This window comes from Orcinus orca, chromosome 3, assembly GCF_937001465.1.
Source record: "Orcinus orca chromosome 3, mOrcOrc1.1, whole genome shotgun sequence".
In the NCBI taxonomy this organism is placed as follows: Eukaryota; Metazoa; Chordata; class Mammalia; order Artiodactyla; family Delphinidae; genus Orcinus; species Orcinus orca.
In genome coordinates this window covers 82,832,482-82,852,500 of record NC_064561.1, presented here as the reverse complement: position 1 = coordinate 82,852,500, position 20,019 = coordinate 82,832,482, and the positions used below count along the sequence as shown (strand labels likewise).

The 20,019-nt window shown below is 42.1% G+C and overlaps 2 pseudogenes; both read left to right on the top strand.

The window, feature by feature from the left end:
* Window positions 1-2,895: 2,895 nt before the first annotated feature.
* Window positions 2,896-17,275, top strand: LOC101286181 (regulator of nonsense transcripts 1-like; annotated as a pseudogene).
* A 204-nt stretch (window positions 17,276-17,479) lies between these two features.
* On the top strand, window positions 17,480-19,718 carry LOC125963786 (regulator of nonsense transcripts 1-like; annotated as a pseudogene).
* Window positions 19,719-20,019: the final 301 nt, after the last annotated feature.

Sequence of the window (20,019 nt, the reverse complement as noted above, 5' to 3'; positions counted from 1 at the left end):
AAAGAGACAAGTTGTTCCCACTTTACACTAGTCAATGAGTATCTTGGTATTTTGTCCTTTTGCTAAATCTGGGATCTCCAAAATGAGGTTCCCAAAACTCCGTTTAATGCAAAAAGAAAGAGAAAAGAAAGAAAGAAAACTCAGTGTCTTCTTTTTGAAGTAAGCAGGGCTCTCATAGTCTGTCTGCCCTGCACACTGTTTCCAAACTTGGGAGGAATAAGTTTTCCCCAGACCCATTCCCTCTGGGTGAGGGGCAGATCAAGCCACTGTAGCTTAGATAAAATTTCATGCAGCCCTAGACTTGGAAGGTTCTGGGTTCTGACCTGCATGACCTTGAGCAGCCATCTGACATGCCTAAGCCTCTGTGTTCTCATCCCTATAATGGGGATGCTTGTTGAGAACTCACTGGGATAATGCTCTTAATAAAGACTATTAATACAGGGAGGTCAGGTGTTCCACAGCTAAAAACATGCCCAGATAGTAACAAGTGTCGAAGCATGCACCCCCTTCCCCACCACCAAACTCAAATTGTACTTTTAAAGGCCAGAACTTTCTTCAGCGAGGGCACTCCTGTCCCTCCTATTGCACATGGCCCTGAGGGGCTGGGATTTCCTGGGTGAGCTCCAGACCCCAATCCTCCCTAGGAGTTCAAGGTGATGCTACTGACTGTCTGTCCCTCCTTGCCCCATCCAGTATGAAGATGAGTTCACTTTTAACCTAAAGAATGCCTACAGGATGTAAGCACCCCCCAGGAAGGTGCAATGGAGAAGCTGCTGGGGTCCATGGTACCAGCCTTTCCAGGTAGAAGTACCTCCATCACCACCTTCCTTTTCACATAGCCGGCCTTCACCACAGCCCAACAGGTCCTAGACCAGCTGCTCACGAGGTGAGCGTCCCCAGCCTCTTTGGCACAGTAGTGGTTCTGCCCACTGTCGACTGTATGTTTTGGGAATGTCACCATATGTATCGGAGCCTTAGTTTGCTCCTCTAAAAAGTGGATGGTAAAGGATAAACTTCAAAGGGTTCTTGTGGGGATTAATGGATCACCCATGGCAGGTGCTTACCTGGTACCTAGCTCTCAGAAAGGGCTTCCAGTCACGCTATGGTTATTCATCTTTTTTCCCCCAGTTTTATTGAGATGTAATTGCCATACAGGACTGTTTAAATTTAAGGTCCACACCATAATGATCTGACTTAATACATCATGAAAAGATTACCAAAGTTTAGTGAACATCTATCACCTGATACAGATACAAAATATATACAGATCCTCATCCTTATTTATCTTATAACTAGAAGTTCCTACTTTTTGATTGCCTCCATCCAGTTTCCCCTCCCCAACCCTCACCTCTGGTAACCACAAACCTGATCTCTTCTTCTATAAGTTTGTTCATTTGTTTTTGAAGTATAAATGATCTACAATACTATGTTAGCTCCTGTTACACAATGTAGTGATTTGGTATTTTTACACATTTCAAAATTATCACAAGTCTATTAAGATCTTTCACCATATAAAGATATTACATAGTTATTGACTTTATTCCCCATACTGTACATTTCATACCCGTGACTCACTTATTTTGCAACTGGAAGTCTGTACCTCTTAATGGCCCTCACCTATTTCTCCCTCCACTTTTCTCCCCTCTGGCAACCACGTATTTGTTCTCTGTATCTGTGACTCTGTTTCTGTTTTGTATGTTTTCTTATTTGTTTTGTTTTTTAGACTCCACGTATAAGTGAAACCCCCTAGGTCCAACCATGTTTATGGTTGTCCATCTTTATTTTTTCTCCCTCCCCCATTAAAACACATCCGCCTCACCCCTCAATAACCTCTGGCCTTTCTCAGTGTGGAAAAGCACGTGGAAAGCAACCCGTTTTTCCATTTGTCAAGGAGACTGAGATTTCTTCTAGCTGATCTGATCCTTGTCCTTGATGTTGCCAGATGAGGGATCTCTGGAAGCAGCAGAGGGGCCCCAGGACCACCCAGATATCTGGGATGCTTGTGCTTGCAGATCATTCATTCAAAAATGCAGATCAAGCACCTACTGCATGCAGCCAGTTTTTGAGATACTTAACATAACTCAGTGAACGAAGCAGACACAATCCCCGGGCCTCAATGCTAGACAGAGAGTTGGACATGCACACTAGATACCATACACAGCTCCTGTCCACGTACATCACATGTGATGCCATCATAGGCTTCTACACATCTGGAGGCATCTTCCTATTTTCTGATGAGGATGATGAACCACAGGACTTACTGAAACAGTGAGTGGCCTCTGGGTGTGGAAGGAGGGCCTCTTGCCTCTGCAGAACAGGGTGGGACAGTACAGGAGGGTTGGGATCGGCAAAACACTGGATCTCACACATCTTCTGATTCCCATGGAAAAGCGAGGCCTTGTGGCTTCCACTCCAGGAGGAAAGTAGTGAAAAAGAACTGTGGGTAAGGTCCCAGGACCTTGGGGACAAGAGCGGAGGCTGGGCTGTACCATCCCCTGGAAACTTATTTCCATTGTAGGTCCACCTCAATCTGTGGATGTGTGGACCTACTTCTCCCTACCTTCTCCAGCCCTCATCCTGGTGCCAGAGAACCTGAACTGACTTCTCTGGAAGTGACCAGAAGGAGGGTCTGGAAGAGCTAGGTACAGGATGGTTTCAGGGTGGGCAGGAGTCAGGAACCATATAGCCTGGAATGTGCCAAAAGGCAGCCCTGAGAGGTGACTAGAAGTTTGGTGTTCTGGCAGGGGATGGGAGGGAGATTTGGAGGAGGCTACTAAGGGTCCCAGCTGCTCCATGTGGGAGCCTAGGTTGGGCCAGGAGATTGAGGGTGAGGGCTATCAGTGGAGGGTCCACTGCAGCACCTGAGAGTGGGCGCTCATTACCAACCCCACCCTGATGGCAGAGGACTGCATCCCCTTCCTCAACACATTCCTGTTACCTGCTGCAGCTGAACACTGTGATGAAGGATTATCTGGAGGTGAGTGAGCCTGGGCATGGGGTGGGGGGGATCCTGTGGTTAGAAAGGAGGGAGTCCCTTCCTGCCTAAGGTCTGAGTCTCCCCATTTGTCATCAGAGAATGTTGAGTTAGAAGGTCTCTGGCCTCAGTTCCCCTGTTCCCCCATCTCTGGAGCCCAGAGCCAAGCCCAGGTCCAACTCCTGCTTCTGGGCATGTGTGTCCCCTGCTGGGCCCTGGCAGTAGTGCAGTATGAGAAGGGGTGTGGATGGGGGCTAGTTATGGGCTCAGAGGTCTGTTTCTGACAGACTTTGGCTGTCTGCCTTCCAAAGCAAGGTGATCCACTTTCTGAAAAGGAGAGAGGTGAGCAGCTGTGGTCTCACTGTAGGGAGGTGTAGAAATCAGGGACCCCAATGGGCAGGACCCTCTCTGGCTCTAACCCTTGGTTCTTACACTTGTTGGGAGAGTTTGATACACATAACAGGAAAGAGCCATCCCATTAATGGGTGGGGGTAGGGGATGACATCAAGGACAGCTTCCTGGAGGAGGAGCTATTTAAACCCAGTTGGGACGTGAGGCAGGGCCTGGATGGAAGTGGAGGCAAGGAGGGTCTCCATGTGAGCAAAGACAGAGGACCAGCCCCCTGTCCCACTCCTCACCCCCAGGAGGTCCCCACAGTTCCCCCACCCAGGCCTTATCTGTGAGTCCTCAGATGGTAGTTTTGACTGAAGACGCACTGCGTGCAGGAAAGGCAAATCTACATCTAGAGTAAGTGCCTCTCCCAGAAAGAACAAAACATTGCTCCTTCAATGGCCAAATGTATCCAATGTAATCACCTGCCACCCAGGGCTGATCCTCCCAGGGAGTGGTGATATCTCAACCCTTGCTGAGAACCATCTGAAGACCACCAGAACAGCTCTTCCACAGCTAAGGCTGTAAAGGAAGAGCCACAGGGAGTCTGGTAGGAGGGGCAGAGAAGCAATTTAGTCAAGACTCACAGCCACTGCCAGCACATGTGCCTGTGCACACTTACGAAGGAGGTGAACCAGCTTGGCCGGGGCCTGCCATGGGTCAGGGCAGAGAGTGCCACTGCCAGCATGTGCCCACTTATGAGCACTTGGCAAGGAGAAGAGCAAGTTCAGTAGTGTGGGTCAAATGCCTGCAGCCCCAACCCAGCCTCTGACCAAGGCAAGTAAACCAGGGAAAAACTGGAACCAGCTCACAAGTGCAGCCCCAAGCCCTTGGGCACCGGACATGCCCCCAAACAAGGTAGAGGCTGCCATCACCTCCCTCAGAGCTCCTGTTCCAGCAGCTTGGGCACTGGCCTCAACCCCAATAGGGCAGTGACTACCATTCAGCCTAGGAGAAGTCTCAGCTTCCAAATGGCTTCTGCTGTAGCCCCTCCAACTCAAACCCTACCAAATTCCCACCAAGGCAGCGGCTGCCATCGCACCCCAGGGAAGTCGTGGTCCAGGATGACTTCAGATCCAGCTGTCTCACCAAAGCCACTAGGCACATGCAGAACACACAGGGACACTCTCACAAAAGGACATACCATCAAGACCGCGATAAGTAACTGTTTCACCTAATTTCTTAGAAACAAAGAGGGAAAGTTAAACAAAATAAGAAAACAGAACATGTTGCAAATGAAAGATAAAACCCCTGAAAAAATTCCTAATGAAACAGAGATAATTCACCTGATAAAGAATTCAAAGCAATAGTAATAAAATTGCTAAACTAACTTGGGAAAAGAATATATGAACACAATCAGCACTTCAACAAAGAACTAGAAAATATAAAAAAGAAACAGTCAGAGATGAAGAATTCAATAACTGAAATGAAAAATACACTCGAAGGAATCAACAATAGATTAGGCAATACAGAAGAATGCGTAAGCGATTAGGAGATAGAAAAGTGGAAATCACCTAATCAAAACAGCAAAAAGAAAAACAAATCGTTAAAAATGAGGATAGGTTAAGGAAACTTTGGGACAACATCAAGCATACTAACATTCTCATTACAGGGGTCCCAGAGGAAAAAGAGAGAGAGAAGGGGACCAAAAATGTATTTGATGAAATTATGGCTGAAAACTTCACTAACCTGAAGGAGGAAACAAATATCTAGGTTCAGGAAGCACACACAGACCCAAACAAGATGAACCCAGAGACTCACACCAAGATACGTCATAATTAAAACAGCAAAAGTTAGAAATGAAGAACTTTAAAGGCAGCAAGAGAAAAATAATCACATACAAGGGCATGCCCATAAGGCTATCACCTGATTTTTTTAGCAGAAACTTTGCAGCCCAAAAGGGAGTGGCATGATATATTTAAATTACTGAAAGGAAAAAACCTACAACCTAGGATACTCTTCCCAGCAAGGTAATCATTCAGAATTGAAGGACAGATAAAGAGTTCCCCAGACAAGCAAAAACTGAATTAATGACTACTAACCCAACCTTACAAGAAATATTCAAAGTTCTCCTTTAAGAGAAAAAGAAAAGGCTACAACAAGAAATAAGAAAATGGAGGTAGGGGAAAAAGTCATTGGTAAAGGCAAATATATAGAAAAGCAGTGCATCAACAATTTAAATAAGCTAATACAAAGGTTAAAAGAGAGAACTCTTTAAGTCAACTATAACTACAATAGACAGTAAAGAGATAGGCATGAATATATAAAATATGACATCAAAACATAAAACGTGAGGGAGGAGTAAAAATGCAGATCTTTTAGAATGGATTTGAACTCAAATAATTATCAGTTTAAAACAAGTAGTACAATTATAGGTCAATACACATGAACTCCGTGGTAGCCGCAAATCAAAAACCTACAACAGATGCACAAAAATTAGAGAGAAAGGGATACAAACATTAACACTAAAGAAAATCATCAAACCACAAGGGAAGAGACTAAAAGAAGAAAAAAAATAGAACTACAAAATAAATAAAAAACAAGTAACAAAATGGCAACCGTTACATACCAATCAATAATCACTTTAAATGTCAATGAACTAGATGCCCCAACCAAAACATGTAAGGTAGCTAACTAGATAAAAAGGCAAGACCTATCTATATACTGCCTACAAGAGACCAACTTCAGAGCTAAAGACACACACAAACCGAAAGTAAGAGGATGGAAAAAGATATCCATGCAAATGGAAGTGAAAAGAAACCCAGGAGAGCAACACTCATATAACACAAAGTAGACTTTAAAAAAAAGTCTATATGAAAAAATGAGGAAGGGCATTATATAATGATAAATGGGTCAATACAAGAAGAGAATATAACATGTTAAATGCACATGCACCTAATATAAGAGCACCTAAATATATAGAGCGAATATTAAAAACATAAAGAGAGAAACTGACAGGAATACAGTAATAGTAGGAGATGTAACACTCCATTTACATCAATGGATAGACCATCCAGACAGAAAATCAATAGGAGACAGAGACCTTAAATGACACTTTAGACCAGATGAACTTAAGAGAGATTTATAGGACATTCCATCCAAAAAGAACAGAATACACATTCTTTTTCAGTGCACACGGAACGTTCTCCAGGATAGATGACATGCTAGGCCACAAAACATTACTCAGTAAATTTAAGAGGACATAATTTATATCAAGCATCTTTTCTGACCACAACAGTATGAAGTTAGAAATCAATTACAGGAAGAAAAATAGAAAAAACACAAATGCATGGAGACTAAACAACACGCTATTTTTAAAAAATGTATCAACAGATAAACCAAAGAGGAAATCAGAAAATCCCTAAGACAAATGAAAGTAAAAACACAACTTTCCAAAATCTACGGAACATTGCAAAAGCAATTCTAAGGGGGAAGTGTATAGCAATATAGATCTACCTAAAGAAACAAGAAAAATATCAAATAAACAACCATCAAAAGGAATTAGAAAAAGAAAAACAAAGCCCAAAGTCAGCAGAAGAAAGAAAATAATAAAGATCAGAGTGAAATAAATAGAAACCAAAAAAACAAAAACAACCCTAGAAATATCAATGAAAACAAGAGCTACTTTTTGAAAAGATAAACTAAATTGATAAGTCTTTATCCTGGTTCATTAAGAAAAAAAGAGAGAGGACCCAAATAAACAAAATTAGAAATGAACGAGGAAAAGTTAAAACTGGTATCACAGAAATGCAAACAATCATAACAGAATACTACAGTTATATGCCAACATATTGGACAACCTAGAAGAAATTGAAACATACAAGCTTCCAAGATTGAATCAGCAAGAAATAGATAACCTGAACAGACTGATTACTAGTACTGAAATTGAATCAGTAATCAAAAAACTCCCAAAAAACAGAAGTTCAGGACCACATGTCTTCAAAGGGGAATTCTACCACATATAAAGAAGAATTAATACCTATCCTTCTCAAACTATTTCAAAAATCTGAAGAGAAGGCAACACTCCTAAAATCATTCTATGAGGCCAATATTACCCTGATGCCAAAGCCAGACAATGACACTGCAAAAAAGAAAATCCCAGGCCAACATCTCTGATGAATATAGATAAAATACTCAACAAAATATTAGCAAGCCAAATTCAATACATAAAAAGCATCATACACCATAATCAAATAGGACATATCCCAGGATGCAAAGATGGTTCAGTATCTGCAAATTAATCAATGTGATGATACAGCACATTAACAAAACAAAGACTAAAAATCACATGATCGTCTCAAAAGATTCAGAAAAAGCATTTGACAAAATTCAACATCCATTCATGATTAAAAAAACTCTCAACAAAGTTGGTACAGACAGAACAGATCTCAACATAATAAAGGCCATTTACGACATACCCATAGTTAACATCACACTGAACCATGAAAAGCTGAAAGATCCAGAACAAGACAAGGATATCCACTCTCACCATTTATATTTAACATTGAATTGGATGTCCTAGCCACAGCAATCAGACAAGAAAAAGAAATAAAAGGCATCCCGATTGGAAGGGCAGAGCAAAACTGTCACTATTTGCAGATGACATGATACTATTATACATACAGAAAACTCTAAAGTCTCCATTAAAAGACTATTAGAAGTAAAAAATGAATCAGTAAAGTTGTAGAATACAAGATTAGTATACAGATATCTGCTGTTTTTCTATATGCTAATAATAAAATATTAGAAAGAAAAAGTAAGAGAACAATCCCATTTATAATTGAATCAAAAGAATGAGATACCTTGGGACTTCCCTGGTGGTATAGTGGTAAAGAATCCACCTTCCAATGCAGCAGATGCGGGTTTGATCCCTGGTCAAGGAACTAAGATCCCACATGCTGCGGGGCAACTAAGCCCATGTGCCACAACTACATTGAGCTTGCATGCCTCAATGAGACAGCCCACACGCCACAAAACTACAGAGCCCAAATGCACTGGAGCCCACGTGCCACAACTAGAGAGAGAAAACCCGCATGCCACAACTAGAGAGAAGCCCAAGCGCTGCAACTAGAGGGAAGCCCAAGCGCCGCAACAAAGAGACTGTGTACTGTAACGAAAGATCCTGCATGCCTCAACGAATATCCCATGTGCCACAACTAAGACCCAATGCAGTCAAAATAAATAAATAAATAAGATACCTAAGAGTAAATTTAACCAAGGCGGTGAAAGACACATACTCTTAAAACCGTAACACACTGATGAAGAAAACTGAAGATGATTCACATAAATGTAAAGATATCCCATGTTCATCAACTGGAAGTATTAATATTGTTAAAATGTCCACACTACCCAAAGCAATCTACAGATTTAATGCAATCTCTATCAAAATACTCATGACATTTTCCACAGAACTAGAACAAATAATCCTAAAATTTGTATGGAACCACAAAAACCCCAAATGGCCAAAGCAATCTTGAGTAAAAAGAACAAAGCTTGAGGTATTATGCTCCCTGACTTCAGACTATACTACAAAGTTACAGCAATCAAAAGAGCATGGTACTGGCACAAAAAAAGACATATAGACCAATGGAAAAACATAAAGAGACCAGAAATAAACCCATGCACATATGGTCAATTAATCTATGATGAAGGAGGCAAGAATATACAATGGGGAAAAGACAGTCTCTTTAATAAGTGGTGTTCAGAAAACTGGACAACTACATGTAAAATAATAAAATTAAAACATTTTTTCAAACCATATACAAAAGTAAACTCAAAATGGACTAAAGACCTAAATGTATAAAACTCCTAGAAGAAAGCATAGGCAGCACACTCTTTGGCATAGGTCTTAGCTATATACTTTTGGATCTATCTCCTCAGGCAAGGAAAGCAAAAGCAAAAAATAAATAAATGAGACCTAATCAAACTTAAAAGCTTTTGCACAGTGAAGAAAACCATCAACAAAAGGAAAATACAACCTACTGAATGGAAGAAAACATTTGTAAATGATATATGTAATAAGAGACTAATAATCAAAATAGAGAAAGAACTCATACAACTCAATATCAAAAAAAAATCAAATTAAAAATGGGCAGGAGACCTGAACAGACATTGTTCCAAAGAAGACATACAGATAATATATAAAAATATCAAATCACTACGCTGTACACCTGAAGCTAAAATAATAAGTCAACTATACTTTGATTTAAAGACAAAAAGAAAAGGAAAGAAAGAACCAGGCTTGGGAAGATCTGAGGAAGAATGTTCTAAGTACCCAAGCACAGGAATGAGTTTGTCAGTCACTGCAGTCAGAGGGAAGGCCTGAGCAACTGGAGTGATGAGCAAAGGGGGAGAGAGGCAGAAGCAAGGTCAGGGAACCAAAAGAGGCCACTCTTCAGAAGGCCTGATAAGCCAAGTAGTTTGCATCTTTTTTAGGGCCAAACAGAAACCTCTGGAGAGCTCCTTCCATTCAGGAGAGTAATGTTAGAGTTCTCATAGCACAAGAACAGCTCAGCACTGAGGCTCCTGGTCCCATTTTGGCTGCCATCAGAGCATCAGATGATGGGATATTGAGGTAAGAAGAGTAGTACTGAGATAAATTATAATTAAATGGTAATTATAGTACTGAGGTTCTAATTGGAAAGTCATAATAATCCAAACCCTACAGAAGCAAAACTCAAGCTGGGGCACTATAGATTTATCTGGATGAGCAATTATTTTTCAAAGACACTTGGACACTACAGTATACATTTTTGCTCTGCCATAATGAATGACATTTAAACAAAACTGAAGATGGAACAGAAAAGACTGTTTACAAGAGGTGGTCCAGGCACCAGGAGGCTCTGATAAACAGAACACCCTTTACTTAGGTTACATATAGCTTAATATAGAGTATAGTATTGAGTGCAATATTGGGTATACTCAATAATACTCTAACACTAAATATAGCTTAATTATATACAGTTTAATATTGAGCTATATATACCAGACCATATAAAAAATGTGATCACTTTTCTATAGAAGCTACTATTTAATATTGAGAAGACCAAAGATATCCTACGGTAGGTAAAGCACATAAAACTGTACATCTCCTCTTACAGTAAGTAGCTAACAAATGTTTAAATGAATGCTTAGACTTCAATCACTTGTCATTCAATAAAAAATATGCTATTTAATTGAGATTATCTGATTTACAAGTTAGTTTGAATAACATCTCAATTTTTTTTAATTTATTTATCTATGTTTACTTTTGACTGTGTTGGGTCTTTGTTGCTGCGTGTGGGGGCTACTCTTTGTCGCAGTGTGCAGGCTTCTCACTGCGGTGGCTTCTCGTGGAGCACGGGCTCTAGGTGCGTGGGCTTCAGTAGTTATGGCATGCAGGCTTCAGCAGTTGTGGCTCAGGGGCTCTAGAGTGCACACTCAGTAGTTGTGGCACATGGGCTTAGTTGCTCCATGGCATGTGGGATCTTCCCGGAACAGGGCTTGAAACTGTGGCCCCTGCACTGGCAAGCAGATTCTTAACCACTGCACCACCAGGGAAGCCCCTACATCTCAATTTTTATGACAGAATTTAAGTCTATCTGATATAAGGGATGCTTGGTATTTTATTATACTTTATTGATAAAGAAAAAATTATAAAAATGAGGCTTTAACATTAGCAATTCCTTTCTAATATATTGGGAATTATCATAGGTATAGTCAATTTGGGGCATAAATTTTATTTCCATAAAGACAACTTGGGGGGAGTAAAAGTATTTTGATAAAAGCTATCATAAAGTACACTTTTCTTAAATTAGCATTCACAGAAGAGTTAAATTACAGGAAAATGCTTTAAAAAACTATCTAAAGATAGTCCTTGTGGATAACCAAAAACATTAAAAATAGATAACTGACCTAAGCACATGATAATATCAATCAACTATTATGGCAATCAGGCAGTATACCTGGTTATTTTTCATACACTGCCTTCTCTTTTCTTTTCATGAGGTATAAATTACAATCAGTGAAATGCACATATCTTAAGAATATAGTCCAATGGAGTTTAAAATATGTGTACACCCTATAAACAGCACCCATACTACAGAAACTTCCCTCTAGGCCTTTCCCAATCAATCTCTTCACCTTCTGCTTGAGGCAATCATCACCATAGCTTAGTATTACCAGTTTTAAAAATTCACTGATAATCAAACACCTACAGTCCTCCGCTCTACCAGCTGAGCTACAAAAATAAACTCCAAATGGATTAAAGACCTAAATGTAAGGCCAGACACTATCAAACTCTTAGAGGAAAACATAGGCAGAACACTCTATCACATAAATCACAGCAAGATCCTTTTTGACCCACCTCCTAGAGAAATGGAAATAAAAACAAAAATAAACAAATGGGACCTAATGAAACTTAAAAGCTTTTGCACAGCAAAGGAAACCATAAACAAGACCAAAAGACAACCCTCAGAATGGGAGAAAATATTTGCAAATGAAGCAACTGACAAAGGATTAATCTCCAAAATTTACAAGCAGTTCATGCAGCTCAATAACAAAAAACAAACAACCCAATCCAAAAATGGGCAGAAGACCTAAATAGACATTTCTCCAAAGAAGATATACAGATTGCCAACAAACACATGAAAGAATGCTCAACATCATTAATCATTAGAGAAATGCAAATCAAAACTACAATGTGATATCATCTCACAACAGTCAGAATGGCCATCATCAAAAAATCTAGAAACAATATATGCTGGAGAGGGTGTGGAGATAAGGGAACACTCTTGCACTGCTGGTGGGAATGTAAATTGATACAGCCACTATGGAGAACAGTATGGAGGTTCCTTAAAAAACTAAAAATAGAACTACCATACTACCCAGCAATCCCACTACTGGGCATATACCCTGAGAAAACCATAATTCAAAAAGAGTCATGTACCAAAATGTTCATTGCAGCTCTATTTACAACAGCCAGGACATAGAAGCAACCTAAGTGTCCATCAACAGATGAATGGATAAAGAAGATGTGGCATATATATACAATGGAATATTACTCAGCCATAAAGAGGAACAAAATTGAGTTATTCGTAGTGAAGTGGATGGACCTAGAGTCTGTCATACAGAGTGAAGTAAGTCAGAAAGAGAAAAACAAATACCGTATGCTAACACATATATATGGAATCTAAGAAAGAAAAAAAAAGGTCATGGAGATCCTAGGGGTAAGACGGGAATAAAGACACAGACCTACTGGAGCATGGACTTGAGGATATGGGGAGGGGGAAGCGTAAGCTGTGACAAAGCGAGAGAGTGGCATGGACATATATACACTACCAAACGTAAAATAGATAGCTAGTGGGAAGCAGCCGCAAAGCACAGGGAGATCAGGTCGGTGCTTTGTGACCACCTAGAGGGGTGGGATAGGGAGGGTTGGAGGGAGGGAGATGCAAGAGGGAAGAGATATGGGAACATATGTATATGTATATCTGATTCACTGTTATATAGCAGAAACTAACACGCCACTGTAAAGCAATTATACTCCAATGAAGATGTTAAAAAAAAAAGAAATGAAGAGTGGGAAAGACTTCTGATGCAATGGAGACTTCATAAAGATTTGATTTTGAATCAATAAAAAAAATTCATTGAATAGACTTATATTACTACTTAGCAATAAAAAAGAATGAACTAATTATAGATACAACATGGATGAACCTCCAAATCACTAAGCTGGGTGAAAGGAAAACCATACACAAAAGTAGTATATAATGCATCATTCCATGTATATAAAATTCCAGAAAAATCCAACTAACCCTTGCTGACAGAACTCAGAGCACTGGTTGTCTGGGGACCAGGGAGAGGATAAGCAAGAGGAATTACAAATGAGCATAAGTAAACGTGGGAGGTATATTCATATGTCAAAACTTACCAAATTGTACACTTTAAATATGTGTAGTTGATTTTTTTCAACTATATCTCAGTAAAGCTTAAAATCATAACTCCAATGGCATATCAGTTTGCTGGATAAGAAAAATTTACTTCGCAAGTCACACAGAGCTTACATATTCAATAAGTAATTAAGCTTTCATAATGTGTTTTAACTTAGAAAAGGTTTGACCATTTTTCCTCCAAATATTTTTCTCTAATGCAATTTTTCTTCCATTCCATGAATCCAATTCCATGTGTGTTCAATACCAATGTTGTCCTACAATAAAGAGGTCAATACTGCTCTTTTTATTTTTTTTCACTCTGGGCTTTTGTTTGGTTTATTTCTATTGATTTGCAAGTTCACTGATCTTTTCTCATTGTCCAGTCTGTTGTTATGACCTCATTTCATCTCACTTCTCAAATTTCCATTTGACCCCTTTTTAGTTTCCATTTTTCTACTATGAACCTCTATCTGTTCATCCATTATATCCATCTTTACCTTAAAGCTTTGAAAATATTTATAATACTGTCTTAAATTCTTTTTGAATAGAAGGCTCTAGTTAAATCTTCTTTCGGTTCAAATTATAAAACAATTGTATGTGTCGTTTAAATAAGGGAGTAGACTTCCTTATTTAATGTTTTATTTACTTTCAACGTACAGCTCAAAGCACAAACACTGTACGCTTTAAACCCCAAACCCTTTCCTTCCCCTGTTTATTCAATATTTTGGACACATATTATGACATATGCACTGGACCTAAATTCAAGAGTTCTGTGAAAACCATATCATTGGAAGAAGGAATTCATTGATCTACTGTATTTTTCAAGGGCTTCAGCCTCATATTTGGTTATATGTTACTAACTGATCCACTAAAATAAGATGGCAAAAAACCCAGCTCTATTTTTGGAAACACAATTTTCCTTATTATTTTTTTACAAGTTGTATGCACCTATCGTCTTCTGTTATTAAGAAACGAACAAAATAATGTCTTAGTCCAGATTTGTTTTTAAGTGATGCTTCACTTTATACTTTTTGTTGAGGGATAAATCACAAAAATAAAATGCATATGTCTTAATAGTACAGTTCAATGATTTTGACAATGACTGGGTAACAACCACTGAAATTAATATACAGAACATTTCCATCACTCCCAAAATTTCCCTCATTCCCCCTTTCCAGTTAGTCTGCTTTCCCCAGAGGTAACCAGTTTCTCATTCCTACTAACATGGTATAGAACTGCCTGTTCTTGGAACTTATATAAAATGAAGTCATATATAAGTACTCTTTGGCGTCTAGATTCATTCACTCAGATACTATTTTTAAGATTTATCCATGTCGTTTCATCAATCAAAAGTTCATTCTTTTTAACTGTTAAGGATTCCATTGTATAAATATACTACAATTTCTTTACCCATTTTCGTATTGATGGGCCTCTTGGATTGTTTTCAAACTTTGGCTATTACTTTGTATAAACCTGCTATGAATATTCTCTTATACACATTTTCATAGACATGTTTTCATTTCTCTTGGCTTAATACCTAGAAATGGAATTTCTGTGTCATAGATGTACTCACTTTATATATCTTTTTCCACTCCTCAAACTGAATTTATTTGTGTTTTTAGATATTATAAAATATATCCTGTAAACAACATCAAGATAGGTCTTGCTTTTTATCCAGTCTTGTAATTTCCTTCTCTCTAATGGAGCATTTAGTCCACTTACATTTAATGGAATTACGGTTTTGTTCAGATCAGTTTAATTCTACTACCTTGGTATTTGTTTTCTATCTGTCCCATCTGTTATGTGTTCTATTGTTCATTTATTTCTATTGTCTTCTGTGCTTACAGAATAATTTTTATCCAATTTTATCTATTTAATTGATTTTTTTAGCAATACTTCTTTGTGTGCGTCCACTGTTATGTGTTGTAATGGTTACCCTATAGATAGTAATACACACACTTAACTTACCACAGTCTCAATTCATAAGATATTAAAGAACAATACAATAACTATACAATGGTATAATTTCATTTAATCCCCACTCAATTCCTTGTATATTAGCCATACGTTTTAATTCAACATATTCTATAAACCCCATATCCATTATTACTGTTTTGTGCTTTAAACAGTCAAGAGTCTTTTAAAGAACTTCAGCAATGTCATGAGCCTAAAACGACTAAAATTAGACTTCAAGGGCATCAAGACGGCCAGAACCTAAAAGGCCAAGATTACAGAGAGAAGAGTTCAAAGAACTGAGCCCAATAGTCTAAGCCGTTTTTCCTCTTGAGGCACTTGCCAGTTTGTAAGTAGTATAGGCTGAGAAGCACAGAAGCGGCGCAGAAACTAGCTGCTATGAGTTCGAGAAACTATGCAGGATTTTTCTCAGTTTCATGGCTCTGGGAAGATTTTAAAAATGGGATTAAAGAACCACCAAAAGGATGGGGTTCTGATAAAAACCCCAAGTATTCAATTGGACACCACAAGGGCTACAGTCTATGCTGAGGTTAAGCCAGAAATAGACCAGCCTTACAGACTTGAACCCAGCTGTGAATCAGCTCAGCCTGTTTGAATTAAAGTAATCCATGCCGACTCTAATTGACTGCCAGAAGCTAAAGAAATCCCCTTTAGAGAAAGATAACATTTCAAGAATCCCTGTAATTTTTACACATAATTTTAGTAATTCAATAAAAACTTTACCAGGTATACAAAATAAAAAATAAGGGGGTGGGGGGTGGGGGAGGCAATAGAAACTGATGCACAGGTGATCCAGATACTGGTTTTCAGAAAAAGATTTTAAATGACTGTAAAATGGACGACAAGATAGAGAAATCAACTAGAAAACTAGAATTTATATCAAAAGAATAAAATGGAACTCCTAAAACAAAAAATAATATCAGAAATCAAGGATGCAATGGAGACCACCTCACATCCGACAGAATAGGTAAAATTAAAGCAACGTACCTACAACAGGCCGTGGCGACGGCGGTTCCTGCAGTCGCTGTGAGCTGCGGGTGGCTCCGAGGGCAGCAAGAGCAGCTCTGGTCGCGCGGCTCGCGCGGTTGCGACCCTTTGGATACTGCCCAGCTACGCAGCGGCCTAGACCTCGGCGTGGCTGAGGGCTCCGCGCAGCGAAAAGGCAGCAGCTTGAGCTTGGAGGCGTTTCCGCCCAGCCCGCACATGCGCACCTTCCTGGGTGCGCAGAAAGCCAACCTCCCAGGCTTCCACACGCAGGGCTAGGAGTTTGAATGTACCGAGATCGCCTTCCCCAGCCAGACACAGACGCGCCTCCCAAGGCGGCAGCACTAGAGGCCAGGTCCGTGTAGAAGCTGCAGCCGGACCGGTGGACTCGCACGTGGGCTGACCCGTGCGCATCCTGCAGAACCAGGCGAGAATGAGAACGTGGGCAAGACCAGCCAGCTGGCCAAGTTTAACTTCAAAGAAGATGAAGACGATACTTGTTAGAGGAAGGATGTCTCATACATGCCTGCAGCTACTGGGGAATACCCGATCCCGACTGCATGGTTTACTGTGATACCAGCAAGAGTGGTTCAGTAGATCACGGAAATGCTTTGGCAGCCACATTCTAAGTCACCTCTGAGGGCAAAATGCAAACAGATGACTCTGCACAAGGATGGGCCCCGGGGGAGACGGTTCTGGAGTGTTATGACTATGTCAGCAGCAAGGCCTTCCTCCTTGGCTTCATTCTTACCAAAGCCACCTGGGTCATGGGGCAACTGTGCAGCCAGCCCTAAGCCACTCAGAGCAGCCTCAAGAAAATCAGATGAGAGAGTTCACAGTGGAAACCCCGGATCCAGGACCCGTACTTCCTGTCCTGGCTGATCGCAATCCCTTCTGAGCAGGAACAGCTGTGGGCTCACAGATCAGCAGGGAGTAGATGAGCCAGCTGGAGTAGCTCTGCAAGGAAAATCCTTCCACCACCTTGGAGGACCTGGAGAAGCCAGGGGTGGAGGCAGGGCCCCAGCATATCATCCCCAGGTAGGAGGACTCTTACCAGTACCAGAACATATTTGGCCCTCTGGTCAAGCTGGAGACCAACTACTCTAAGAAACTGAAAGAGTCCCAGAGTCAAGGTAACATCACTGTCAGGTGGCACCTGGGCCTTAACAAGAAGAGAATTGCCTACTTCACTTTGCCCAAGACTGACTTTGGTAATCAGGCTTTAGTAATAATTTGGTTAGGAGACATGCAGCTCATGCAGGGGAACAAGATTTGTCTGTGGTACAAAGGGGACCTGGTGCCCCTGTGGAAAGGGATCTGCCACGTCATCAAGGCTCCTGATAATTATGGCAATGAGATCGCCATTGAGCTGCAGAGTAGTTGTGGGCGTACCTTGGCGGTAACTCATAACTTCCAGGTGGATTTCATGGGGAGGTCAGCCTCATTAGACAGAATGCAGAGTGTTGAAAACATCTGCTGTGGAGGAGAGCTCCGTGTTGGGCCACATCTACCGTAAACTGCTAGGCGTGATCAGAGAGTGCCAGCTGCCCAAGTACGTCACAGCACAAGAGTTCCAAGACCTCCACCACTCTCAGGTTGACTTTCCGAGGATGGTGCTGCAGAGACCACTGAGCTGGATCCAGGGACCACTAGGCACAGGGAAGATGTGACCTCAGCCACCATCATCTACCATCTGGCTCAGTGGGCCTGTGCTAGTCTGTGCCCCAACTAACATAGCCAAGGATCAGCTGACCAAGAAGATCCACTGACCAGGCTGAAAGTCATGCAGCTCTGCGCCAGGGTCCTCGGCTCCCCATTGTGCATCCTGGCCCTGCACAAGCAGGTCAGGAACACGGGTCGCATGCCAGAGCTCCAGAAGCTGAAGTTGCTGAAGGACAGACCTGGGAGCTGTCCTCTGCAGACCAGAAGTGGTACTTGGCCCTGAAGCAGACTCCTGAGAGGGAACTGCTTGTGAACACAGATGTCATCTGCTGTACATGCGGGTGACCGAAGCTTGCCAAGAGGCAGTTTCACAGGGAGCCAGGCCACTGAGCCCTGGAGTGCATGGTCCCTGTGTCCTCAGAGCCAAGCAGCTGATCCTTGTGGATGACCACTGCCAGCTGGGCCTCATGGTGATACGCGAGAAGGCAGCCAAGGCTGGGCTGTCCCAGTCACTCCTTGAGTACCTGGTGGTGCTGGGCACCTTTCCCATCTGCATCATCCGCCTCCAGGTCCAGGATCAGAGGTACCCTGCACTCAGCGCCTTCCTGTCCAACGTCTTCTGCAAGGACCCTTGTCAGAACAGCAGCAGGTCATGTGAAGATGCTCTGTGTGACCCAGGGCCAGGAGGAGATCATCAGGTCAGGTACCTCCTACCTAACAGGCCAGAAGCTGCAAACATAGAAAAGATCACCACACAGCTAATGAAGACGGCTGCCAAGCTGGACCAGATTGCCATCATCATGTCCGTCATCATGTTCTATGAGGGCCAATGCTCCTACCAGCGCAGTACATGCAGCTCAGTAACTCCCTGCACACCAAGCCCTACCAAGAGGTGGAGAATGGCAGCGTGGATGTATTTCAGGGGCTCAAGAACAATTTTATCATCTTCTGCATGTGGGCAGGTAAGCACCAAAGCATTGGATTTTTAAACAACCCCAGGCACTTAATGTGGCCCTGACCAAAGCACATTATGGGCAACCCAGGGGCCCTGTCCAAGCAGCTGCTCTGGAACCACCTGCTGAACTACAACCACCTGCTGGGGGCGGGGGCACTGAACAATCTGCAGGAGAGCCTCATGCAGTTCAGCAAGCCCAGGAAGCTAGTCACCACCATCAACCTTGGAGCCCGCTTCATGACAACATCCGTGTATGACCCCGGAAAGCCATTATCCCAGGATCAGTCTATGATCAGAGCAGCCAGGGCCAGCCTTTGAATATGTGCTTCCAGACCCATGACCAGATCAGCATGATCAGTGCCTACCCCAGCCTCATGACCTCCATGAACAGTCCCCATGGCCTCCAACCTGGTCATGCCACCCATGCTGCCACCGGGGTATTTTGGACAAGCTAACAGGCCATCCACAGGTGGGGCACCCCAAAAGGCAAGACTGGTCATGGGGGATTCTAGAAGAACAGCTTTGGGCCTCCTGGGCCAGCCAGAGGGATCTCCTCAACAGCCAGGCCAGCCGGGCATGTGCCGTCAAAGCTGTCGCACAGGGTGCCCTGCGGACAGGCTGCATCTCCATCAGCCAGCCCTTCCAGGTGAGTCAGGCCCACCTCTCCCAGCCCAAGCTGTCTCAGGACAGTTGTCTTGGCAGCATGGCGCTGTCACAAGACTCCATATACTCCATGTACCAGGGGCAGCAAGCATACCCGCCCAGCAGAGTGATGGGGCTGCCCCAGTACTAGAAGGTGGTCTCCTCCACTAGCATCTTATTCTGGGTTAAAAAAGTAACAATAGGGCTTCCCTGGTGGCGCGGTGGTCGAGAGTCCGCCTGCCGATGCAGGGGACACGGGTTCGTGCCCCGGTCCGGGAAGATCCCACATGCCGCGGAGCGGCTAGGCCCGTGAGCCATGGCCGCTGAGCCTGCGCGTCCGGAGCCTGTGCTTCGCAACGGGAGAGGCCACAACAGTGAGAGGCCCGCGTACCGAAAAAAAAAAAAAGTAAAAATAAATGGATGCCTGTTTTCCACTGCTAAAACTGAAGCATCATTTTGAGCAGCACGAGAGGGAGAGGAACACCCAAGGGAGAGAGGAGCTTAAGTCAGAGCAAGTGCCCAATGCC